Source organism: Hordeum vulgare, chromosome 6H (genome assembly GCF_904849725.1).
Source record: "Hordeum vulgare subsp. vulgare chromosome 6H, MorexV3_pseudomolecules_assembly, whole genome shotgun sequence".
NCBI lineage: Eukaryota > Viridiplantae > Streptophyta > Magnoliopsida > Poales > Poaceae > Hordeum > Hordeum vulgare.
In genome coordinates, this window is record NC_058523.1 from 315288787 (window position 1) to 315316350 (window position 27564).

The 27564-nt window shown below is 43.5% G+C and overlaps 1 pseudogene; it reads right to left on the minus strand.

Annotated features, from left to right (window-relative positions):
* Positions 1–7451: 7451 nt before the first annotated feature.
* LOC123405443 lies at positions 7452–25403 on the minus strand (annotated as a pseudogene).
* Between the last annotated feature and the right edge of the window lie 2161 nt (positions 25404–27564).

Below are 27564 nucleotides of genomic sequence, written 5' to 3' on the forward strand. Positions count from 1 at the left end.
TGCACCAGCCCACTATGGGCTGGTTCCCTTCCACCTTTTCGCCCATGCTAGCCTTTGGGGCTGGTGGCCCCTCCCGGTGGACCCCCAGAACCCTTTCAGTGGTCCCGGTATGTTACTGGTGACGCCTGAAACATTTAGGTGTCCAAAATCTCACTTCATATATATAAATCTTTACCTCCGGACCATTCCGGAGCTCCTCATGATGTCCAGGATCTCATCCGGGACTTAGAACAACCTTCGGTAACCACATACACTATTTCCCTATAAGGCTATAACCCTGGCGTCATCAAACCTTAAGTGTGTAGACCCTACAGGTTCAGGAGACATGCATACATGACCGAGACATCTCTCCGGCCAATAACCAACAACGGGGTCTGGATATCCATGTTGGTTCCCACATGTTCCACAATGATCTCATCGGATGAACCTCAATGTCAAGGATTCAATCAATCCCGTATGTATTTCCCTTTGTCTATTAGTATGATACTTGCCCAAGATTCGATCGTCGGTATCCCTATACCCTGTTCAATCTTGTTACCGGCAAGTCTCTTTACTCGTTCCGTAACACATCATCACGTGGCTAACCCCTTAGTCACACTGAGCTCAATATGATGATGTATTACCGAGTGGGTCCAGAGATACCTCTCCGTCACACAGACTGACAAATCCCGGTCTCGATTCGAACAACTCAACAGACACTTTCGGAGATACCCATAGTGCACCTTTATAATCACCCAATTACGTTGTGACCTTTGGTACACTCAAAGCACCCCTATGGTATCCGGGAGTTGCACAGTCTCACGGTCTAAGGAAATGATACTTGACATTATAAAAGCTTTAGCAGACGAACAACACGATCTAGTGCTATGCTTAGGATTGGGTCTTGTCCATCACATCATTCCCCGATGATGTGATCCCGTTATCAATGACATCCAATGTCCATGAGCAAGAAACCATGATCATCTATTGATTAACGAGCTAGCCAACTAGAGGCTCACTAGGGACACATTGTGATCTATATATTCACACATGTATTACGGTTTCTGGTTAATACAATTATAGCATGAATAATAGAAAATTATCATGAACTGGAAATATAATAATAGCTACTTTACTGTTGCCTCTAGGGCATATTTCCAACAGATAGTTCCGGATGTATCGCCACACTTAGTATCGTTGTGATTACGAGGGTCTGAGATAGATGAAGTTCCGAGATTCTGGTTGTGTGTTGACGGATGTGATACACTCGACGGGTTAGTATAGTAGTTGAGTAATATATTACTCCTTGTATCCGTGGACCAGATTGCATGACCAGAAATTTTGAGAGTTCTTAAGTGGGAACTCATGTAGTTACTTATAGGACAATATTCCAAAAGATGCATGATGTGAGGTTGGGATTCGACATTCAGTGGATCCGTTTGTTCACCGTCATCTTACAGTGGTTCTCGTTATGTCTTAAAGAGTCCTTGTAGCTTGCTATGACTCGGGGACGCTTCATATGTCGTGTGCACTATCTTGTACATGATGGCTACTATAGGATCGAGCCCATGCGATCTTATCCACAAAGATATCAGATGGAATCTCTGTCATACATTTGTTCCGAGCAATCCTAGCTCATACTTGGTTTGCGAGTGGCTTTTAATCAGATGTTGTCGGCAGTTACTTTGAGGAAGGAAGCATTCTTACTAATTATTGTTCGAATGCAATTGCAAAGTATTCTTGTTTAGATATTTCTGTCTATTGATTCATCTTTACCTTTGAATGTTAATCTCTCGCCTAACGTGTTGACCGTCTCCAGGATGGCTCCACCAACTTGCCAGAATTTGGGTCGTGAGGGTGTTGATCCTCCACCACCTCCTCCGCCACCTCCTCCACCGCCACCACCTCCCCAGAGGCATGGCAAGGGGTGATGGCTGCAACAAAGGCTAACACTCAGATGTTACTTCAGTAGTTGCAAGAGAGAAACAATCAGCACCACGGCAATTTCAACCATTGTGGTCATCAGTTTGCAACTCTGAATCAATTCCTGGCAAACCTGCCGAAGTCCTTCACATCTTGTGACCAGCCATTCGACACTGATGACTGGATTCGTGACATGAACAAACACTTCGAGTGCAATAATGTGCAACCCGAGGATTTCGTCAAGTTTGCAGCTTTTCAGCTCAAGGGATAGGCGACAAAATGGTGGCAATAGTTGAGGGACTCCAGAGGCGATAGAATGATCAGCTGGGATGATTTCTACAGGGATTTCAGGGCTCACTATATTCCATCTAGCTTCGTGGAAGAGATGCGTGAGAAATTCAGACGCTTGAAGCAAGGAGGATCTTCTATGTACAAGTACAATGTCGAGTTCCATGAGCTGGCTCGGTATGCTAAACAGGACATCACAGATCAAAAGAGCAAGATTTATCAATTCAGAGGTGGTCTGAAGGAAGACTTGCAGTTGACCCTTGCCTTGCGTGATCCCGATGAGTTCGATAAGTTCTACAACTTGGCTCTCAGGGCTGAAGCAGCTTTGCTCAAAGTGAAGAATTCAAGGAAGCGTTTCAGAGATTCCAATTCCTCGTCCTCAACTCAGGCGGTCCAGAAGCAACAGAAATATTGGGTGTCTCCTCCTCCTCGGCAGATTCAGCAGTTCAAGCAGTCAGGTGGTCGTGGTTCTTCTCACCCACCCAACCTAGCTTTCTAGCAGAAGTTTCAGCAACAAAAGCAAGGGAATTTGCAAGTGCAATTTCGTCCACTGTCAGAGGTGACTTGTCACAAGTGTTGGCAGAAGGGTCACTATCCAACAAGTGCACCACTCAGCAGCGTCTTCTGCCCCTCCTCCAGGGAAGCCTCCAGGCAATGCAATTGTGAAGTTCAATCCCAAGTCTGCGAGAGTCAATATGGTGAATGCAACAAAAGCAAAGAACTCCTCAAATGTGATAATGGGTAATCTTTTGGTTAATGATATTACTGCAAAGGTTTTATTTGTTTCTGGTGCATCGCATTCGTTCATTTCCAAGCCTTTTGCAACCAAGCATCATTTGCATCATGAGCAGTTGCCTAGACCTTTGTCAGTTGTTTCCCCAGGTTTATTTATGCATGCAAACATGGTGGTTCCGGATGTCCCTGTCAAGGTGGGTGGCTATTCCTCTGCGGCTTCTCCAATTGTGCTTGGCAAGTCTGATATTGATCTGATCCTTGGGATGGATTGGCTGGCAATGAACAAGGCGTTTCTTGATTGTTAAGCTAGCTCATCCTTCGGAGGAAGTGATTATGTTCGCTGCACGCGACGACACGATCTGTCTGTTTTCCTTGAATGAGAAGGGTGAGATCTCTCCAATTTCTCAAGTCCCAGTGGTGTGTGAGTATGAAGATGTCTTTCCAGAAGAACTGCCAGGAATGCCTCTGCACCGGATAGTCGAGTTCGTAATTGAGCTTGAATGAGGAACTGAACTAGTATGCAAGCGGCCGTATAAACTGGGTCCAGAAGAGCTGAAAGAGTTGAAGAAGCAGCTTGATGAGCAAGAGCGTCTGGGTCTGATCAGACCAAGCTCATCTCCTTGGGGTTGTGGAGTTGTTTTTGTCAAGAAGAAGGATGGCACGGACCGACTCTGTGTCGATTACCATCCATTGAATAAGAAGACGATCAAAAACAAATATCCACTTCCCAACATCAATGAGTTGTTCGAGCATTTGACGGGGGCTAAGATCTTATCTAAGCTTGATCTCAGGATGGGCTATCATTAGATTCACATTCGTGAAGAAGACATTCCCAAGACTTCCTTCAAGACAAGCTTTGGCTCATATGAGTACACAGTGATGTCTTTTGGCCCCGCAAATGCTCCACCAACCTTCTGTAGGATGATGAATTATATCTTCTCCCCATTCAAGAATGAATTTGTCTTGCTGTATCTTGATGGCATTCTGGTCTTTTCTGAAACCGAGGAAGAGCATGAAGAACATCTCCGGCTTGTGCTTGATAAGCTAAGAGAGCATAAGTTCTATGCTAAGTTTTCCAAATGTGAGTTCTGGTTGAAGGAAGTTGTGTACCTTGGGCACATCATCTCTGCCGAGGGCATCAAAGTTGATCCGTCAAGGGTGCAGGACATTGTTGAGTGGGAACCTCCTCTGAATGTGAAGCAGCTTCGAAGCTTTCTCGGGCTTGCAAGCCATTGCACAAGATTCGTTGAGAATTTCTCCAAGATTGCTAAGCCTCTCTTAAGCCTTCTTCAGAAGAGTGTGAAGTTTGTCTGGTCTCCAGAGTGTCAGTTGGCCTTCGACACACTCAAAGAGAAGCTCACTTCTACTCTAGTCTTGACTCCTCCTGAAGATTCCAAGTCTTATCAAGTGTTCTGTGATGCCTCTCTTCAAGGTCTTCGTGCAGTCCTGATGCAAGAGAAGAAAGTGGTAGCTTATACCTCGAGGCAGTTGAATCCAAGTGAGAAGAATTACCCAACTCATGATCTTGAGTTGGTGGCAGTGGTACATGCTCTGATGACTTGGAGACATCCCTTGTTGGGCAGGCAGGTTGAGGTCTACACCGATCATAAGAGTCTCAAATACGTCTTCACCCAGCCTAGTCTCAATCCTCGGCAAACTCGTTGGGGGGAAATGATCCAAGATTATAATCCGAGCATTGACTACACTCCAGGCAAAGCTAATGCCATTGTAAATGCTTTGAGCAGAAAGGCTTACTGTAACAGTCTCATTCTGAAGCCTCTCGAGCTTGTTCTTTGTGAATCTTTGAGGAATCTCAACCTTCAGTTAGTACCTCAGGGATTTCTTGCTAATCTCCATATTTCTCCTACCTTGGAAGACCAAGTACGACAAGCTCAACTTCCTGATGTGATGGTGAACAAAGTTAATATTGGCTTGGCAATGAAATATAGGTGCTTCCGTGTTGATGACAGAGATACCTTTTTATTCGAGGATCGCCTTGTCGTTCTGAAAGGGGAGATCAAGAAGCTTATCATGGATGAAGCCCATAATTCCATTCTCTTGATACATCCAGGAAGTTCCAAAATGTATCAGGATCTGAAGCAGTCCTTCTGGTGGACTTGCATGAAACGTGAAATTGCTCAGTTCGTGAACGAGTGTGATGTGTGTCGCAGAGTGAAGGCGGAGCATCAACGTCCAGCAGGTCTTTTGCATCCCTTGCCTATACCTGAGTGTAAATTCAAACATGTTGAGGTGGATTTTGTCACTGGGTTTCCGAAGTCCAAGAAAGGCAACGATGCCATCTTCGTTGTCAGCGACAAGTTGACAAAGGTTGCTCATTTCCTACCGGTCAAAGAGTCTATCTTGGCAGCTCAGCTGGCAGAGTTGTATACGTCAAGGATAGTCTCGTTGCACGGTGTTCCTATGCTCATTTATTCACATCATGGAAGCATATTTACTTCCAAGTTATGGGATTCATTTCAGTCTGTGATGGGTACTAAGATTCGATTAAGTATAACTTTCCATCCTCACACAAGTGAGCAAGTTGAGAGAGTCAATTAGATCCTTGAAGATATGCTCACAGCCTGTGTGATTTCTTTTGGCATGAAGTGGGAAGACTTCCTACCATTTGCCGAGTTCTCATACAACAACTTTCAGGCAAGCTCAGGCAAGGCTCCATTCGAGATTCTTTATGGCAGGAAGTGCCGTACCCCGCTCAATTGGTCTGAGACTAGTGAGCGTGAGATTCTTGGGAATGACATGATTGCCGAAGTAGAAGAAATGTGTCGTGTCATTCGGGATAATCTCAAAGTAGCACAGTCACGTCAGAAGAGCTACTACTATAGCAAGCATCATGACATGACTTTTCAGCTTGATGATTTCGTGTATCTCAAAGTGTCTCCCATGAAGGGCACTCAGAGCTTCGGCATCAAAGGGAAGCTTGCTCCTCGTTTTGTTGGTCCTTTCATAATTGTTGGCAAGAGAGGTGATCTTGCATATCAGTTAGAGCTTCCGTCCAACTTCTCTAATGTGCATGATGAGTTTCACGTCTCTCAGGTCCGGAGATGCTTCAAGACTCTCGAGCGCACAGTTGATCTCCAGGATATCGACCTCCAACCTGACCTATCCTACCATGAGCATCCGATAGCAATACTTGAGGAGACTGAGCGCAAGACCCGCAATAAGTCAATCAAGTTCCTCAAAGTGCAATGGTCACATCACTGAGACAAAGAAGCCACTTGGGAGCGCAAGGACCACCTCCGTTCCGAATTTTCAGAGTTCTTCCACTCCTAGATCCCGGGTCGAGATCCTCTTGTAGCGTGGGAGAGTTGTAACAGCCCAAGTGCTTTTCTTTCCCCTTTTGTAATCCTTTCCTTGTTTGTCAACTATGTTGAGGCAATGTTATTGAGTTGAGGCTTGTGGCATTATCATTTCATGTGCATCTCATGCATCATCCATATCTTGTTTCTTTTTCCTTTTGTCTTGTTGGTTTGATCTTGTGTGTTGTGCCATCTTGATGATCATGTGGTTGTGATCTTGTGCATGTGAGTGGGTGCATCAAAGCCATTAAAAACCTTTGAAGCACCATGGTTCAAACCCTTCCTATTCAAATACTTGGTTACTTGTGTTTTCCAACTTGTGTTAAAAACCCTATAAAAATGTTCCATCTTTTCTCTCAATTCTTGTGAGTGGAGAAGTGGAGCCCCTTTATTTTTTTTCTCCAAGCAGTCGCATTTGTTTTATAGCAAAAAAGCCTAAGTTTTAAAATAAAGCACATATTTTGCTTTGCCTAAATATAGACAAACCTATTTTATTAAATAGGTTATATTATTTTGTTTAGCCAAGTACTTTTATTTTTATTTAAAAACCCCTTCTTATTTTCTGTGGGAATTGTGTGGTTGGCTATTTATATAAATAAAGTCTCAGGGTTTTTGTTTCTGTTTTAAGTAAGATAGGGCTAGGGAAGACTGTTTAGGCCTAGTAGCTTCGGTCGAGCCTGTAGACGCGTCCCTCGTCTCCTTCCTCTCGACGTCAGCACTACGACGCCATGGCAGCCGTGGATCTTCTCCTCCCTCCCATCAGACGGCCACCAGAGCCCCTCCCCACCTATTTAGACCATGCCGACACCCTAGGGTTCTCCCTAGCTCCCCATTTCTTCCTCCTCCTCTTTCCTCATGCCGTGAGGAGGAAAACCTTCATGGTCGGCGCCATGAGAGGGCTCGGGTGAGCTCAACCTCCCGCAGAGATCGGCCCGTCTTCTTCCTCTCCGTCAGCGCCAAGAGCAAGAGGACCCAGGCGGGGTTCCATTTTCACAGAGATCGACAGTGGAGTCTTCTTCCACGACGACCCCGACGTCTGACGTCTTCTTCTTCCTTTCCTGCACCCTCTCGACGTCGGGCTCCTCTCCATCGCGCTGATCTTCTCTCTGCATCCCTCGGTGAGTTGTGCCTCGCCTCCCCCGTCTTTTCCCCTCTATAGCCGAGGCTCACGTCGAGTAGAGGCCACGGTCGCCGGCGTTCTTCTGTGCTCTAGCAGAGTGTAGCAGTAGCAGTAGCTGCAGTAGTTAGCAGCACAGTAGTAGGTAGCAGCTTCGCGTCAGGTAGGTGCAGCAACAACAACGGCCATTTAGCGTCACGCGGATTCGCAGCACGAGACTTCTCTGTTGTCGCCCGCGTGCTCGTCGGGCGAGCAGTAGCAGGCAATAGAAGCAGCAGCTTCAGTAGAAGTAGGTGCAGTTCCGTCGCGCCGCCGTCGTGGTCCACCTCCCGGCGCGTTTGCCACGAGAATGGAATCCCCAGGGGCTCCGCATCATCCATCAGTGTTCGTCCCTGTTGATGGTAGCCTGTGTGTTCGCCAGCGTTCACCTTCGCTTCGGTCACCACAGCAGAAGTGCAGCGCCGACGGTCCTGCTCAAAAGGAGCAAGAACCCCTCACTATCAGATTCGTGAGCGTAGCGTAGTGTCCTGTGTGTCTGTGAAGTCGTGGCGACCTGGGTTCGAGTCCCGCATCGCGCAGCCCCCTTCTGGTTGCTTATTTACTTCTCCTGTTGTGCATCGGTGACTAGTATAGGTAAACTAGTCCTCGCCTCTGTTCAGAAGCTGTGCAGGAGCGCAGTGGCAGTGGTGTGGCGATGTGAGGTTGAGGTACAGGGTTCGAAACCCCCCTCTGCCTATTTTCTTTTTCTTGGTGTGTGCATGTGTGCATCTGGTGTGGCGGCAGTGTAGCTGCGTGTGTGTGATACGTCCATTTTGCATCATGCTTTCATGTTGATATTTATCGCTTCATGGACTGTTATATTACTTTGTGGTACCATACTTATGCCTTTTCTCTCTTATTTTGCAAGGTTTATTTGAAGAGGGAGAATACCGACAGCTAGAATTCTGGAGTGGAAAAGGCGCAAGTCTGAGTCCTTTATTCTGCGCAATTCCAAATGCCCTGAAAATCAATGTGGAATTTTTTGGGAATATATAAAAAATACTGGGCGAAAGAAGTGCCAGAGGGGACCTGCCAGGGGCCCACAAGCCTGGTAGCCGCCACCCCTGGTGGCGGCTATAGGGCTTGTGGGCACCCTGGTGGCCCACTGCCCCCCTGATGGCCCACTGGCCCCCCCTCTTTTGCTATATGAAGGGTTTCGTCCAGGAAACAAATCAGGGTGGAGCTTTTTCGTGGATTCTCCGCCGCCACGAGGCGGAACTTGAGCAGAACCAATCTAGAGCTCCGGCAGGACGATCCTGCCGGGGAAACTTCCCTCCCGGAGGGGGATATCGCCACCATCGTCATCACCAACACTCCTCTCGTCGAAGGAGAGTCATGTCCATCAACATCTTTATCAGCATCATCTCCTCTCCAAACCCTAGTTCATCTCTTGTAACCAATCTCCGTCTCGCGACTCCGATTGGTACTTGTAAGGTTGCTAGTAGTGTTGATTACTCTTTGTAGTTGATGCTAGTTGGATTACTTGATGGAAGAGTTTATGTTCAGGTCCTTGACGCTACTCATTACACCTCTGATAATGATTATGATTATACTTTGTGAGTAGTTACTTTTGTTCCTGAGGACATGGGATAAGTCATGCTGATAATAGTCATGTGAATTTGGTATTCGTTCGGTATTTTGAAATGCTGTTTGTTGTCTTTTCCTCTAGTGGTCTTATGTGAACGTCGACTACATAACAATTCACCTTATTTGGGCCTAGAGGAAGGCATTGGGGAGTAGTAAGTAGATGATGGGTTGCTAGACTGACAGAAGCTTAAACCCTAGTCTATGCGTTGCTTCGTAAGGGGCTGATTTGGATCCACTAGTTTAATGCTATGGTTAGACGTTGTCTTAATTCTTCTTTCGTAGTTGCGGATGCTTGCGAGAGGGGTTAATCATAAGTGGGATGCTTGTCCAAGTAAGGGAGTACCCAAGCGCCAGTCCACCCACATATCAAACTATCAAAGTAACGAACGCGAATCACATGAACATGATGAAACTAGCATGACAGAAATTTCCGTGTGTCCTCGGGAGCGTTTTTCCTCCTATAAGACTTTGTTCAGGCTTGTCCTTTGCTACAAAAGGTATTGGGCCACTTTGCTGCACCGTTGCTACTACCTGTTACTTGTTACTTTTCACGTGCTACGTTTCACCTCACTACACCATCACTTGTTACCGCTACTTTCAGTGCTTGCAGTTATTACCTTGCTGAAAACTGTTTATCAGGGCCTTCAGCTCCTCGTTGGGTTCGACACTCTTACTTATCGGAATGACTACGATTGATCCCCTATACTTGTGGGTCATAAGTGTGGATCTAGTGTGGCTCTGGTGTAGCCGTGTGTGTGGATCTGTGAGTGTGTAGTGTGGTGTTTGTGTATGACAGTGGACCCTTTGGACCCACATGTCATCAAGTGAGGGGCCACTTTGAGGTGGGACACCCCTCCTAATATTTTTTCCCTATCATTTTTGTTATGGTTTTTAATTTGTCCTTGTGCTAAATTGGCATATTTCCATTTCTGGAAATGTCCATATATGGACTTGCCAATTTGGGCTGGCTCAAGAACACTTCCTGTTCTTGAATATGTGTTGTAGTTTGATTCTGGGCTATTACTCTTTTACTGTTTGTGGAGTAATTCTGTATGCAAAGGTGGCACTATGATATATCAGAGCCTTTTGCTCCTCGTTCGGTTCGACACTCTTACTTATCAAAAGGACTACGATTGATACCCTATACTTGTGGGTCATCAAGACTCTTTTCACGCGCCATTGCCGGGGAGTGAAGCGCCTTTGGTAAGTGGAATTTGGTAAGTTAACATTTATATACTGTGCTGAAATTTATTGTCACTTGTCACTATGGAGACTGTTCCTTTGAGGAATTTGTTCGGGGTATCTTCACCACGAATGAAGGCACTAGGAGTTGCTCCTCAACTTGAGGTACCTACTAAAAATATCTTCTATGAAATTCCTTCGGGTATGCTTGAGAAACTGCTGGCTAATCCTTTTACAGGAGATGGATCTTCACATCCAGACTTGCATCTAACGGATGTAGATGAAGTTTGTGGTTTATTTAAGCTTGCATGTTTACCCGAGGATGAGGTAAAGAAGAAAGTCCTTCCTTTATCTTTGAAGGATAAGGCGTTGACATGGTATAGGCTATGTGATGATACTGGATCATGGGACTACAATCGGTTGAAATTGGAATTTCATCAAAAGTCTTATCCTATGCATTTAGTACATCGTGATCGGAATTATATTTATAACTTTTGGCCTCGTGACAGGGAAAGCATAGCTCAAGCTTGGGGGAGGCTTAAATCAATGCTATATTCATGCCCCAATCATGAGCTCTCGAGAGAAATTACCACTCAAAACTTTTATGCTCGGCTTTCTCAAGATGATCGTACCATGCTTGACACTTCTTGTACTGGTTCTTTTATGAAGAAGGATATTGACCACAAGTGGAATTTATTGGAAAGAATCAAACATAACTCTGAAGATTGGGAGCTTGAAGAAGGTAAGGAGTCAGGTATGAATTTCCAGTTTGATTGCGTTTAATCTTTTGTTGAAACAAACACTTCTAGAGATTTTAGCGCTAAGTATGGACTTGACTTTGAGATAGTAGCTTCTCTATGTGAATCTTTTGCTGCTCATGTTGATCTTCCCAAATAGAATTGGTTTAAGTATCATCCTCCTGTAGAAGTCAACATAGTTAAACCCAATCTAGTTGAAGAGAAAGTCATTGCCTTTAGTGATCCTATTGTTCCTTGTGCCTACGCTGAGAAACCACCTTACCCTGCTAGGAAAAAGGATTATTCTAAAGCTTCAACTGTGATACGTAGGGGTTACATTAGACCACTTGCACCCCCTGAGGAAATTAGAGTTGAACCTAGTGTTTCTATTATCAAAGATCTCTTAGCCGAAGACATAGACAGGCATGTTATCAAATTCTGTGAGGACTCCGCTAGAATTGCTAAACCTCACGCGAAAGACAAATACGGACCTGTAGTTGGCCTGCCCGTTGTTTCTGTCAAGATAGGAGATCACTGTTATCATGGTTTATGTGATATGGGTGCTAGTGTTAGTGCAATATCCCGGTCCCTATACGATGAAATCAAAGATGAGATTGCACCTGCTGAGTTAGAAGCCATTGATGTCACTATTACACTAGCTAATAGAGACACTATCTGCCCTGTGGAAATTGTGCGAGATGTAGAAGTATTGTGTGGTAAGACGAAGTACCCTACTGATTTCCTCGTCCTTGCTACTGAACAAGATAGCTTTTGTCCCATCATATTTGGTAGACCCTTTCTCAACACTGTCAATGCTCTTATTGATTGCATTAAACAGACTGTCACTGTTAGTTTCGAGGGTGTGTCTCATGAATTTAACTTCTCCAAGTTTGGAAGACAACCCCATGAAAAAGAGTCGTCTGGTAGGGATGAAATCATTGCTCTTGCCTCTATTGCTGTACGCCTACTGATCCTTTAGAGCAATATCTGCTTGAGCATGAAAATGATATGCATATGGATGAAAGAGATGATATAGATAAAATTGTTTTAGAACAATATCCTATTGTCAAGAATAATATGCCTGTTGAACTGCTTGGGGATCCTCCCCCACCAAAGGGTGATCCTGTGTTCGAGCTAAAACAATTACCAAATACTCTTAAGTATGCCTACCTTGATGAGAAGGAGATATATCCTGTTATTATTAGTGCTCACCTCTCGCATCACAAAGAGAAGAAGTTATTAAAAACTTTGAGGAAGCACCGTGCGACTATTGGATATACTCTTGATGATCTTAAGGGTATTAGTCCCACTCTATGTCAGCACAAGATTAAAACCGATCCTGATTCTAAACCAGTTGCTGATCATCAAAGGAGATTAAATCCTAGGATGAAAGAGGTCGTGAGAAAAAAAATATTAAAGCTTCTGAAAGCAGGAATCATTTATCCTGTTGCTCATAGTGATTGGGTAACTCGAGTACATTGTGTACCTAAGAAGGGAGGTATCACCGTTGTTCCTAATGATAAGAATGAACTAATCCCACAGAGGATTATTACTGGCTATAGGATGGTGATAGACTTCCGGAAACTGAACAAGGCAACTAGGAAAGACCATTATCCTTTGCCGTTTATCGACCAAATGCTAGAAAGGCTATCTAAACACACACACTTCTGCTTTCTAGACGATTATTCAGGTTTCTCGCAAATACCTATTGCACAATCTGATCAGGAGAAAACCACTTTCACCTGCCCCTTCGGTACCTTTGCTTATAGATGTATGCCTTTTGGCTTATGCAATGCACCTGCCACCTTTCAAAGATGTATGATGGCTATATTCTCTGACTTTTGTGAAAATATTGTTGAGGTTTTCATGGATGATTTCTCTGTTTACGGTTCTTCCTTTGACGATTGCCTCAGCAACCTTGATCGAGTCTTACAGAGATGCAAAGATACCAACCTCGTCTTGAACTGGGAGAAGTGCCACTTCATGGTTAATGAAGGCATCATCTTAGGACACAAAATCTCTGAGAAAGGCATTGAAGTTGATAAGGCTAAGGTTGATGCAATTGAGAAAATGCCTTGCCCCACAGATATCAGAGGTATACGAAGTTTCCTAGGTCATGCTAGTTTCTATAGAAGGTTCATTAAAGACTTCTATAAGATTTCTAGGCCTCCAACCTCTTGCAGAAGGATGTTCCTTTTGTTTTTGATGAGGATTGTGAGGAAGCTTTCGAAATACTTAAGAAGGCCTTGATAACCGCACCTATTGTTCAACCACCTGATTGGAACTTGCCCTTTGAAATCATGTGCGATGCTAGTGATTATGCTGTTGGTGCTGTTCTAGGACAAAGAGTTGACAAGAAGTTGAATGTTATTCACTACGCTAGTAAAACTCTAGACAGTGCCCAAAGAAACTATGCCACTACGGAAAAGGAGTTTTTAGTAGTCGTGTTTGCATGTGAAAAGTTCAGATCTTACATAGTTGACTCCAAAGTCACTATTCACTCTGATCATGCTGCTATTAAGTACCTTATGGAGAAGAAGGACGCTAAGCCTAGGCTAATCAGATGGGTTCTCGTGCTACAGGAATTTGATTTGCATTTTGTTGACCGAAAGGGTGCTGATAACCCTGTAGCAGATAACTTGTCTAGGCTAGAAAATGTCCTTGATGACCCAGGACCTATTGATGACAAATTTCCTGATGAGCAACTAAATGTCATCCGCACTTCACGTAGTGCACCGTGGTATGCTGATTACGCAAACTATATCGTAGCCAAATACATACCACCCAGTTTCACATTCCAACAAAAGAAGAAATTCTTCTTTGACTTGAGACACTACTTTTGGGATGATCCTCACCTTTATAAGGAAGGAGTAGATGGTGTTATTAGATGTTGTGTGCCTGAACATGAACAAGGACAGATCTTGCAGAAGTGTCATTCCAAAGCCTACGGGGGACACCATGCTGGAGATAGAACTGCTCATAAGGTATTGCAATCTGGTTTCTATTGGCCCACTCTCTTCAAGGATGCCCGTAGGTTTGTCTTGTCTTGTGAAAAATGCCATAGAATAGGGAACATCAGTAAGCGTCAGGAAATGCCTATGAACTATTCACTTGTCATTGAACCATTTGATGTCTGGGGCTTTGATTATATGGGACCCTTCCCGAGTTCCAATGGGTATACTCACATCTTAGTAGCTGTTGATTATGTCACTAAGTGGGTAGAAGCTATCCCACTAGAAATGCTGATCATCACACCTCTATTAAGATGCTTAAAGAAGTCATTTTCCCAAGATTTGGAGTCCCTAGGTATTTGATGACTAATGGCGGTTCACACTTCATTCATGGTGTTTTCCGCAAGATGCTTGCTAAGTATGATGTCAACCATAGAGTTGCATCTCCTTATCATCCTCAGTCTAGTGGTCAAGTGGAGTTGAGTAATATGGAGATCAAATTGATCCTACAGAAGACCGTCAATAGATCATTATATATACGCCCGAGGGTTCTGATCTCCGTATCGCGCAGTTTTCCTCTGTTTTCGTTTCGAGCCTGTTTCTGCCGCAGATCTAGGTCAAGATGTCTTCTGAGGATTCAGAGGGAGAGAGCTTTGTAGCTGATTACCTTGTTAACCCCAAGGTCTATGGGGACTTGGAACCATATGGCTTGAGCACTGACGAGGAAGAGGACTATGATCCTAAGGGGAAGGAACAAACGAGTTCCGACGAAGAGGAGGCTCCTCTACCTCAACCTGGACGCACTCATGTGGTGTTCAAGAAGTGAAGCCTCCCTGACCGAAGGAAGAAGCCTAAGACCTTGTTTACCCCTTCTCGTTTCTTGCAGGAGAGTAAGCAGGAACTTTGCCATAGAGTGTTGAAGTTTGAGGAGGAAAATGACGATCTGAGGGAGCAGAACTTTATGCTCAAGTGGAAATTAGACAAGCTCAAGACTGCTTCAACAACCCCACCACCATCACCACCAAAGGAAGACAACTAAGCATTGGTATGGGCAATCCCCTTGGCTTTTGCCAAGCTTGGGGGAGTTTCCCTGGTATCGTATCACCTTTATATCTTTTGCTTTTACCTTTGTTTTAGTTCTTTCCTTTTCAGTTTTTATTTCTTCCCTTAGTGGAATAAGTCTTTAGTGTTTAGTTTGAGTCTTTTGCTTTGTGTCTACCCTGATGTATTCGAGCTTGCGAGCTATATAATAAAGAGCATCTTAGTCAAGGGCTTTGTTTTGTGCCGTGATCAAAAGTATTAAAAGAACGATAGCATGAAAGATCATGAGATGATCTTATGGGAAGTGATAGCTTCACATATAACAAGTATGATGATTGAAACTTGTTGAGAATAGACCAACATAGACCCCAGTCATTGTTGCAATTAATAAGAAGTAATATGGAAAGAGAGGTTCACATATAAATATATCATCTTAGACACTCTCTATAATTGTGAGCACTCACCAAACTATTACATGCTTAGAAGTAGATGTTGGACAAGGAAGACAACATAATGAATTGTGTTTGCTTGGTTCCAAACAATGTTATATGTCTAGAGATACCTTAGCATGTGACGATTGCTTCCACCTCATATTAGGCAAAACTCCCGCACCAAGTAGAGATACTACTTGTGCATCCATAAACCTTCAACCCAGTTTTGCCATGAGAGTCCACCATACCTACCTATGGATTGAATAAGATCCCTCAAGTAAGTTGTCATCGGTGCAAGCAATAAAAATTGCTCTCTAATATGTATGATCTATTGGTGTGTAGAAAATAAGCTTTGTACGAACCTGTGATGAGGAAGACATAAAAGCGACAGACTGCATAATAAAGTTCTTTATCACAGGAGGCAATATAAAGTGACGTTCCTCCGCACTAAGAGGACACGCATCCAAACCTCAAAAGCGCATGACAACCTCTGCTTCCCTCTGTGAAGGGCCTATCTTGTACCTTTACTTTTTGCCCTTGAAAGATTCATGGTGATCTTCACCAATTCCCTGTTTTTGCCTTTGTCTTGGCTACCGTCACAAGCTAGGGAAAGATCTATATTCATATATCAACTTGGAGATAAGTACTTATGCTTTATTATTGTTGACTTTACCCTTGAGGTAAATAGTTGGGAGGCAAAACTATAAGCCCCTATCTTTCTTTGTGTCCAGCTGAAACTTTGATACCATGAGTACCACGTGAGTTCTAACAATTGTGGAAAACAAAAGAGATGATTGAGTATGTGGGTTTGCTGTACAAGCTCTTATTTGACTCTTTCTGATGTTATGATAAATTGCAACTGCTTCAATGACTATGGACTGTTGTTGGCTTCTTCTCGGTAAGGTTTTTGCTTCATACTTCGCTTTGTGAAGGAATTGTTACTTTCCCATAAGAATCTTTATGATTTATTGCTGTTCTATGTGTGATCATGATGCCCTCATGTCCGTATTATGTTTTATCGACACCTTCATCCCTGAACATGTGGACATGTTTATGGATCTTGGTTTTCGCTTGAGGACAAGCGAGGTCTAAGCTTGGGGGAGTTGATACGTCCATTTTGCATCATGCTTTCATGTTGATATTTATCGCTTTATGGACTATTATAGTACTTTGTGGTACCATACTTATGCCTTTTCTCTCTTATTTTGCAAGGTTTATTTGAAGAGGGAGAATACCGGCAGCTGGAATTCTGGACTGGAAAAGGAGCAAGTCTGAGTCCTCTATTCTGCGCAACTCCAAATGCCCTAAAAATCAATGTGGAATTTTTTGGGAATATATAAAAAATACTAGGCGAAAGAAGTGCTAGAGGGGAGCTGCCAGGGGCCCACAAGCCTGGTAGCCGCCACCCCCTGGCGGCGGCTACAGGGCTTGTGGGCACCCTGGTAGCCCACTGGCCCCCCTCTTTTGCTATATGAAGGGTTTCGTCGAGGAAAAAAATGAGGGTGGAGCTTTTTCATGGATTCTCCGCCGCCACGAGGCGGAACTTGAGTAGAACCAATCTAGAGATCTGGCAGGACGATCCTGCCGGGGAAACTTCCCTCCCGGAGGGGGAAATCATCGCCATCATCATCACCGACACTCCTCTTGTCGGAGGGGAGTCATCTCCATCAACATCTTCATCAGCACCATCTCCTCTCCAAACCCTAGTTCATCTCTTGTAACCAATCTCCGTCTCGCGACTCCGATTGGTACTTGTAAGGTTGCTAGTAGTGTTGATTACTCTTTGTAGTTGATGCTAGTTGGATTACTTGGTGGAAGAGTTTATGTTCAGATCCTTGATGCTACTCATTACACCTCTGATCATGATTATGATTATGCTTTGTGAGTAGTTACTTTTGTTCCCGAGGACATGGGATTAGTCCTGCTGATAATAGTCATGTGAATTTGGTATTCGTTCGGTATTTTGATATGCTGTATGTTGTCTTTTCCTCTAGTGGTGTTATGTGAACGTCGACTACATAACACTTCACCATATTTGGGCCTAGAGGAAGGCATTGGGGAGTATTAAGTAGATGATGGGTTGCTAGAGTGACAAATGCTTAAACCCCAGTCTATGCGTTGCTTAGTAAGGGGCTGATTTGGATCCACTAGTTTAATGCTATGGTTAGACGTTGTCTTAATTCTTCTTTCATAGTTGCGGATGCTTGCGAGAGGGGTTAATCGTAAGTGGGATGCTTGTCCAAGTAAGGGCAGTACCGAAGCGCCGGTCCACCCACATATCAAACTATCAAAGTAACAAACGCGAATCACATGAACATGATGAAACTAGCATGACAAAAATTCCCGTGTGTCCTCGGGAGCGTTTTCCTCCTATAAGACTTTGTTCAGGCTTGTCCCTTGCTACAAAAGGGATTGGGCCACTTTTCTGCACCGTTGCTAGTACTTGTTACTTGTTACTTTTCACTTGCTACGTTTCACCTCACTACACCATCACCTGTTACCGCTACTTTCAGTGCTTGAAGTTATTACCTTGCTGAAAACTGTTTATGAGAGCCTTCTGCTTCTCGTTGGGTTCGACACTCTTACTTATCGGAAGGACTACGATTGATCCCCTATACTTGTGGGTCATCAGTGTGGATCTAGTGTGGCTCTGGTGTAGCCGTGTGTGTGGATCCGTGAGTGTGTAGTGTAGTGTTTGTGTATGACAGTGGACCCTCTGGACCCACATGTCATCAAGTGAGGGGCCACTGCGAGGTGGGACACCCCTTCTAATATTTTTTCTCTATCATTTTTGTTATTGTTTTTAATTTCTCCTTGTGCTAAATTGGCATATTTCCATTTCTGGAAATGTCCAGATATGGACTTGTCAATTTGGGTTGGCTCAAGAACACTTCCTGTTCTTGAATATGTGTTGTAGTTTGATTCTGGGCTATTACTCTTTTACTGTTTGTGGAGTTTTTCTGTATGCAAAGGTGGCACTATGATATATGGATTTGGGGTAGAAAATTCCAATGAATCCAATGGTGTTGTTGGTTTGTGATTTTGAGCATCTCTGTAGAAAATCTCTCTGTGGTGAGGTGGCAATAGTTTTATCAATGTAGGGTTATTTTATGTGCTTCTTTGGAGCAGTGCATGCATGCATCATATTGTCTGTTGCATCATTTGTTGCTGGTGTTTATTAGATGATTGTTTCTTTTGGGTAGTTACCGGGGCCGTAAATGAGTTCGAGGAGTCCGGAGAGTTCGTGCAGGAAAAACAAGATCAGTTCCAGTCTGAAGAAATCACATGCAAGATGATCGTGACCTTGACACCGTTTCTAGCTTTGTTATGCTTAGCGTTACATTTCCTTCGTTACATCTCCGCTGCCTACCACATGATATATAGGACATCAAACGTTGCCATGAAAGCTCAAACACATCCCCTCCTAGCAAATATTGTTTGGCTAAGTTAGGCTTGCCCAACCACTAATTGATAGCGTTGCTAATTGCAGGTGCCAGCTGGTCCATGTGATAAAATGGGCAATTTGATATCATCTTATATATTGCTATTTAACTAATGCACCTATATACTTGGTAAATAACGGAAGACCTAGCCTTTTGCCGGGTGATTTGTTCCGTTGTTGCACCCTTAGTTTTGACTGCCGATATTTTTATTCCTTAACTGAGCGCTGCCCCCCTTGATAATTCGTTTTAGATTAAAGCTTTTCCAGCCAGGCCCAACTTGGTTGTTAAATTGCTAACAACTTAATAAAAATTCATAGGGAATAGCTACCCCAAGGAAATTAATCAACAACCCGGGCCAGTGCTCCTCATGAGTGTTGGTCCAAACCGGGCGATGTCCGGCGCCCCCTGGTCACCCAGGGTTTAGCCAACCCGACGTCCTGCCCATCCGTCGTGTCCTGACAACGAGATACGTGGCTCCTATTGGGTACATCGACAGGATGGGCGACCTCTGATAGTCTGGCTTATTAGGGATGATAGACTACTCATATCAATAAGGAATTCCTTCTTTTCCGGGAGCCCATACGAACAGTACTCCCAGGTTAAGCGTGCTCGGCTTGGAGTAGTTCTAGGATGTGCGACCGACCGGGAAGTTGGTCCCGGGTGCGCATGAGTGAGGACAAAATGCGCAGAAAAGACTAGTATTGATATGTGGGGCCAGTCTAGATCCTGCCAGGAGTAACGTCCGCCGATGGGTGTGTCCGGGGTGTTACAAGTTCGTATCAGAGCCGACCCTCGCGGTTACATGGATGTTTGCGGACAGGTGTGCGGTCATGTTGTTCATGACGTTTGTAACCCGTCGTGGCACACTGCATGGTACATGTACTGGACTAGATGCACAGACGTTTGTGCCAAGAGGGAACGCTCCTGTGGCCTGACGAGGACGTCAGTTCCTCTGAGTGGTGGTGTATGTGATAGCCTGGCTTATTAGGGATGATAGACTACTCATATCAATAAGGAATTCCTTCTTTTCCGGGAGCCCATTCAAACAGAACTCCCATGTTAAGCGTGCTTGGCTTGGAGTAGTTCTAGGATGGGTGACCGACCGGGAAGTTGGTCCCGGGTGCGCATGAGTGAGGACAAAGTGCGCAGAAAAGACTAGTATTGATATGTGGGGCCAGTCTAGATCCCGCCAGGAGTAACGACCGCCGGCGGGTCTGTCCGGGGCGTTACACGGCCTTGCTGGATTAGTTTTACCTTTTACGAGATATGTTGCGCATTGGGATTCCGGTGAGACTTTGGGTCTTCTCAGAGTTCAGGTTTTCCTCTAAGGAATCCGACGAGATCACGAGTTTCGTGGTAGAGGATTACTATGTGGCCCGTGGTAATTTGTGATGGACTAGTTGGAGCACCCCTGCATGGTTTAATCTTTTGGAAAGCCGTGCCCGTGGTTATGTGGCAAACATGGATATTTTGTTAACATCCGGTTCTAGACAACTTAAAGTAATTCAAATAAAACTTGCGAACTGAGTGTGTAACCGTGACTGTCTCTTTCAGAGCTCCTTCTCTGATCGAGAACACGGTGGGGTTATGAATGACGTAAGTAGGTGTTCAGGATCACTTAGTGACCAACCCAGTCTTCGACTGTCTTGCGTAGTCCACCATACGTTAATTCTGTTCATCATAAGATAGCCACCATACATGTGTAGGATGCTGCAAACTCAAACACTTAACCTATCTCACCCATTTATCTTAGTCAGACTCGATACCAAGGTCATGAGATTGTTCAGGCCTCATGGCTCACGGTTTACTACAAACACCCACAGGTACAGGTACCCCTGATGTAGGAGTTCCCAAGGACAACCAGCTGAAGTGGGACTTTGATGAGGACAACGACATGCTGTATGTGACTTATCCCGAGGACTAGAGGCCGTGGTCGTGATCGTGGGACCAACATGCGGGATATCATAGCTTTTGCCGTTTATCTTGTTTGTAGTCGGACCATTCCATGTTTTGACTATTATATGACTGTATGACTATGTACTTTATGAGATGGCAAGTGTATGCCCTACTTGTCACTCTTTCAGTTATTTATATTGCTAGGATTATCTTGCTTGCGAAACGCATAGATGCGCCTCTTTCCCCTTTTGAGGCCTCGCCCCCAAATAAGGAAAGGGTCGCATCTTAGTCGTTACAATGTATGAAGATCCAGATGCTGCTAATGAGGAGGAGGAAGAAATACAAGTTGAGGTCCCTCCTCCAAAGAATAAGAAGTTTATGGCTGATGCTATGCCATAGAAGCCTTGTGCTCCCAAGAAGTCTTTTGCTCCTAAGGAGCCTATAACTCCCAAGAGGACTACAAAGGACATACGTGTAGCTGTCAAAGAGAAAGGCATTGCTTCCAGAGCCTTTGCTGCAGAGGAAGAAGAAGATGATACACCTATCCTTATGAATCTAAGACCTCATCTGCCACTTCACAATGAGGCTCATCCAATTGGTGAGGATATGAAGAAGAGGAGAGATGCAGGGTTGAGGAAGTGGAGAGCCATTGATCCCTATGCTGTAAGGAGAAGAACTGTTGTTGATCCCTGCTTTCACACAAGGGAGCAACATGATTTCTATGAAAATGTTTTGTTTGATAAGAGTCCAGCAGTCAGCGACATGAGATATGTCGACTAGGAATACATTAAAGCCAATGAAGATTTCTTCCCCCGTGTGAGAGAAAACTTCAACCTTGCTGACATTGAAGATTTTGTTGGCAAAGAGATGACTTCATGGAATGATGAGATGATTATGCAATTCTACTCAACAGTTCACTTCTATGCAGATGGCACAATTGTGTGGATGACTGATGGTCATAGATATGAAGCCACAGTTGAAGAATGGGCTACTATCATTGGTGCTCCAAAAACACGAGAAGAAGACTTGGATGTGTATTTAGATCCTAAGTTGAATCACAACTTCACAATTAACATGTACAAGCCAGTGCCCCATGACTATCTGCTGTTTCACAAGCTTGGCTCTGTCTATTTCTTGCAAGCAGTAATAATCGCTCCAAACACTATCTTGAGACACACCCTGATGCCCAAATCAGGTCATGACAAAATTATTAGAGGCTATTCCATCAACATGCTGCATCATCTAGACACCCACACTCGCTTAAAAGTGATGGATTTTAATGGTGAGATTGTGAGGAGAACTACTGCAGACGAGAAGAGATCATGTGGATATGCTCCATACATTCTGATGCTCAACAATGCCAAGATTGGCAAGCATGCATATCATCTTGATCGTACTCATTTGCCACTCCAGCCAATTTGAGGATAATGTAGTTGTGATGGATGACACCCATCCCAGCTGAGCTACTGCAAGAGACGCAGCAGAGGCAGTAGCTGCACAGGCTGCTAGGAATGCTCCAGCTCAACCCCCACCGCTCAAAACCATAGATGAGTAGATGTCTTTCTTGGTCAGCACCATCTAAGGGATCGAGAAGAAAGTTTCAGAGACTTGTTGAACTAGAAGACCCTAGAGAGGATCGTGGAGACAAAATTTCATGACCTGGATGTCAAGGCGATGGAGTTGACTACTATTGTTGAGCAGCTTCAGCATGAAGTTGACTCAATGAAGATTCCACGCTCCAGTGATGATGATGATGATGATGATGATGATGATGATGATTCACCTCTTCGTACTACCACTTAGTTCACGACCTAGACTAGGCCAACATTTGTGCTAGTGCTGGAAGCAAGACCATAATGATCAACTCAAGCTTCAGCTCCTCCTCCAGCACCTCGAGTGTCTACACCTCCAGCTCCAACGACATCTACCGAAGCCTTCGTTGATGCACTCTTATCAGGGCCGTCTCCACAAATTTGGGGGCCCGGGACAAAAATCAAAATAGGGCCCTATATTTTTAAACCATATAACTGAAGAACTAATTCAAGTAAAGCACACTCTCACTTAATTATTTGACTTCATATATATCTTATTTGTTACAATATTTAGGAAATATATCAAATACTAACGATAAAATATTAAAGATGGTACTGAAGGAATACACTTATAAACTGACCTCATTTTCTACCAAAAAGCAGCATTCTTCTAGTATTTCTTGATATGAAATCTTCGATCAAATCTTCATAATTAACCTTCTCCAAGACATCATTTTCAAGTGCTATTGTTGCCAATCCATTTAGTCTTTCTTGCGTCATAGTAGAATGCAAGTAGGATTTCAACAACTTGAGTTTAGAAAAGCTCCTTTCCGCAGTTGCAACCGTCACAGGAATGGTTAACAAAATTCTGTATGCAATAACAGCATTAGGATAGATTAAGGAGCGCTTCTTCAAAAAATTCAGAATATCAAGTGGGCCCATAGATTTCTGAAGTGAGCCCTGCAGAAAAAGTAGCTCGCAACACAATTCAAGTCCATCAATATCTTTATGTTCTCCGCTCTTAAGTGCATCTTCAAGATTAACACAAGCAGCCAATAAACTCTTGTCATCCAAGGATCGCAGCCTATCTGAAGTAAACAAGAAACCTAATATTTTTTCATACCCCTCATACTGTTCAAATCTAGTGTTAAGTGAAACTATAGCTTGATCAATAATATGCAAAAAATAATTGACCCTAAATGACTCCTCTGCTGATTGTGAAACAATAGATGGATCATCTGCACCCTCACCAAATTACCTTTTTCTCTTGATTTTACGCTTGGTGAGGAACTCTGGATTAATATCCATCTCCTTTGCAATTTCTTTTGCACCTTCCAATGCTTTTGAAAAGCCAGATTCTCTGTACTTAGTGAAGAAGGAAATCAAGCCCTTTACAGACTCAATTGCAATATCAATAAGCATATCCTTTGACTGCAACTCTTTGCTGATCAAATTAACAGCTGATAATATTTCATACCATATGATTATTGACACTAAGAATTCAAAGTCACAAAGATCATTTTCTGCCAATGATTGAGCTTCACTACTTGTTGATGGTTCTTTATCATTTTCAGCCACTTGTAGTAGAGCCTCCCTTATTTCTGGTAGTTGAATCCTTATAGCCTTAACACTATCAACACGACTCTCCCACCTAGTAGATGACAATGACTTGAGAGTCAGTCCTGATATGTTATTTTTGAGAATTTGCCATCGTTTAGTAGAATTAGCAAATGTTGTGTAGATGCGTTGGATAACTCCAAAAAAATCGGATGCTTTACGACAAGACTTTGCCATATCACATATTGTCAAATTCAGACTATGACAACCACAAGCTGAATAAAAAGCTCTCCGATTTATTTTCAAAACTTTACTTTGTACCCCTTTATGTATTCCCTTCATATTTGACCCATTATCATATCCTCGCCCTCTCAGATTATCAATATCAAGGTCAAGACTTTCCAATTCATTTTTTAGAGCATCAAACAATCCTTGCCCAGTGGTATCATTCAGATCCAAAAAACCTAAGAGTGATTCTTCAATGCAAAAAGAACCTGAAGATGCATCAACATACCTAATTATCAAAGACATCTGCTCTTGGTGGCTTGCATCGGGAGTACAGTCAAGCAAAACAGAGAAGTACTTTGCTTCTTTTACCTTCTTAATGATTTCAGACCTGATTGCGGCAGCGAGTAAATTTATTAGTTCATTCTGGATGGAAGGACCGAGATAATGATCACGGATTTTATCATTTGTGATGCGGTCAATAATGTTCTTTTATAACTGGGTGAAATTCAGCCAACATTTGAACCAATCCTAAGAAATTGCCATTACTATCTTGGTACACCTTGCTATTACTGCCACGAAATGCTATATTATGTTCCGCAAGAAACTTCACAATCAAAAGAATCCTGAGCAAAACATTTCTCCAATGCTCCCTTTCTTTTTCAAGTTCTTGCTGAGCAACTTTATCAATTGTTTGATTCTTCTCCAACCTGAGGCGCAAGTCATACCAAGTACTCATATTTGTGACATGTTCTCTACCATTTTCATGCTCTTTGAGTCTACTGATAAGATGATGCCAGTCACTGAAACCATCATTTGCTAACTGACCTCTCACATGTCCCTTCCTTAATAATTTGCAGCAAAAACAAAATACTTTGTCAAGCTCTTTGCTGTACACAAGCCACTCTCTATCACACTTTTCTCCATTCGAGAGAACTCTAGTGTACGCTAGTGGAGAAAACCTTCTACCAAATTTGTCTGTACGACCATGCTCAATAGATAGGTCTCTTTTAGGACCTTTTTGCACCAAAATATCAATCATTGTAGGATCAAGTGCATCCCATGTTCTTGGATCAAATATATCAGGTTGAACAGAATTATTTGTGTTATCAGCAATATTAACATCATCACCTTCAGATGCAATATTAGCACCTTCATCAACATGATTAGAATCATCACCTTGGTCAACATTGTTAATATCATCACCTTCATCAGTTTCACCAATGTGAGCCTCAGCCTCTTCTGGATCACCACCAGGTGCATCATCAATATTAGCATCTAGAGTTTGGTTTTCAGAATTGGGTTGAGGTTCTTTCACAACAAATTTATCGAGAGCGCCCTTTTGTTTTCGAGCATCTTCTTCTAGTTTTTGTTTCTTATTTCGCTTTGAAGCACCAGAATCATACCTCCTTCCCGGATACATGATTCTTTCTGTTTAATAAGAATCTGAATCAATTCAAACTCTGAGAATTATAGCTATAAGAAATAAAGAAAATAGAAAAGGACTTCAACAATACGCTGTTACTTGAATTAAGTAAAGCACAACTCTGAAAATAACTGAAGAACCAATTCAAGTAAAGCACAACTCTGAAAATTGAAGCACCAGAACCAGGGCCTGACAAGAAGTCACGTACACGGCCGCTGGGGATTGTGAACCAGGGCCTGTTGTGAAGAACCAGGGATTGGAAAAAATATACGAACTTACCCTGGCAACTGGCAAGGGAAGGGATCTATGCGCTGCAGCGCTGGCCGCTGGGGCGTGGCCGGTCGGCCGTCGGCGACCGCGTAGTTCTGGTCACGTACACGGCATCGTCCTGCCTGCTCGTCGCTCGATGCTACGTGTCGCCCTGCCTGCACTCAGCTGCCGTCGAACCCCGCTGCCCTTTCGTGCGTGCGATCAGCCGATCAGCAATCGAATCGGGACGGGAGTTACGGAAGCAAAACGGGCTGTAGGAGCTAGCGTTCATGCCTGGGACTGGGATCGCTAGCTAGAATGGGCTGCGTGAGTCGTGAGATTGCCAGGCCTGGAGATTGCGTTTTTAGCTGGGCTTTTTTTTCCATATATATATATATATATATATATATATATATATATATATATATTTCTTGCTGGACTGGGGGCCCCCAAAATTTTGGGGCCCTGTGCGGTCGGCCAATTTGGCCTTCCTCATCAACGGGCCTGACTCTTATCTACTCCAACTTCTGCTATCGGAGGAGATCATTCCCAGAGAGTTGCTTAAACTAGACCTTTGAATTTTTTGCTAACTTATTGCCAAAGGGGGAGAAGTGTATAGATCAATATCAAATAGGGATTTGAGAGGGAGAGCTTTTGCACTTTATTTGCTCTCGTTTGGTTTTTGTGTTTGATCATACTCTTTTGGTTGTTTAATGCTACCACGTTATTACTTTTGAGCTATCTACATGATGACCATTCACTTGCTTGTTTGGTGTTATGTGCATTACTATTATTTCATATCATTTATGCGCACCACCAAGTTGTATGTGACATGCAAGAGTAACCCATTATCCTAATTGATTGTGCATTTGCATTCAAACACAAATTTAAAATAATGCACAAATTTAGGGGGAGCTCTTTCTTTTCACATACTTCTCAAAGCGTCGATGCTAATGTTTGATTATATCTTTTGTCGAAGCTTTGATCTATATGTTGTCATCAATTACCAAAAAGGGGGAGATTGAAAGCACAATTGCTCCCTAAGTTGGTTTTGGAAATTAATCACAACATATGCATCACTGGACTAATGAGTTTATTCAAGTATATTTCACAAAAGTTCAAAGATGCTTTGGATATAGGATTGTGTGGAGATGCCCCCTTGATCCACGGAAGGAATAGGATTGGCTCAAGCTTCAAGCAAGAGGACTCTACATTTTTTATTTGTGAGAAATCATTTCGAGTCCATAGGAAAGCCAATACTATTAAAAAGGTATGAGGTACTATTATGAATTGGTTGCTCAAGTGCTTAGAGATATCCACCAAAAATACTCATCCATTATCCCACAAAATATATCTGTCCCAAGCCACATAAGCAAAAATTGGTGCTACCAACAATTCCCACTCAGCCCTACCGATTTTACCCTAAGACACATCCTATGCCAAACCCACCATCTCGGTACAACCAACATTCGTATCGGTTCCACCGAGATTGGTTGACCAACTTTCTGTTGAGATGATTTCAAGTTTCGGAATTTCCGAGTTTGAAATCGGTCTCACCAAGACTTGGAAACCAGTCTAGGTCATCGTATCGGTACCACCGAGAGTCATATATTGGTTGAGATCAAGAGACTCCATTCCAACCATTTGAACCTTGATTTCTAGACTCCCAAGTTGCTTCCCACAAGATCAATCTCTCCTACCGCTGCCAAATCTGAGAGAGAGTTATTGAGTGTTGAGGAGACTATCTTTTGAATCACAAGAGCAAGGAGTTCATCCTTCTACCACATCTATTACCTTTTGGTGGGTGGCGCCTCCTAGATTGGTTAGGTGTCGCTTGGTATCCTCCAACTTCGTGTTGTGGAGTTGAACCAATGTTTGTAAGGGCTAGGAGATCACCTACTTCGTGAAG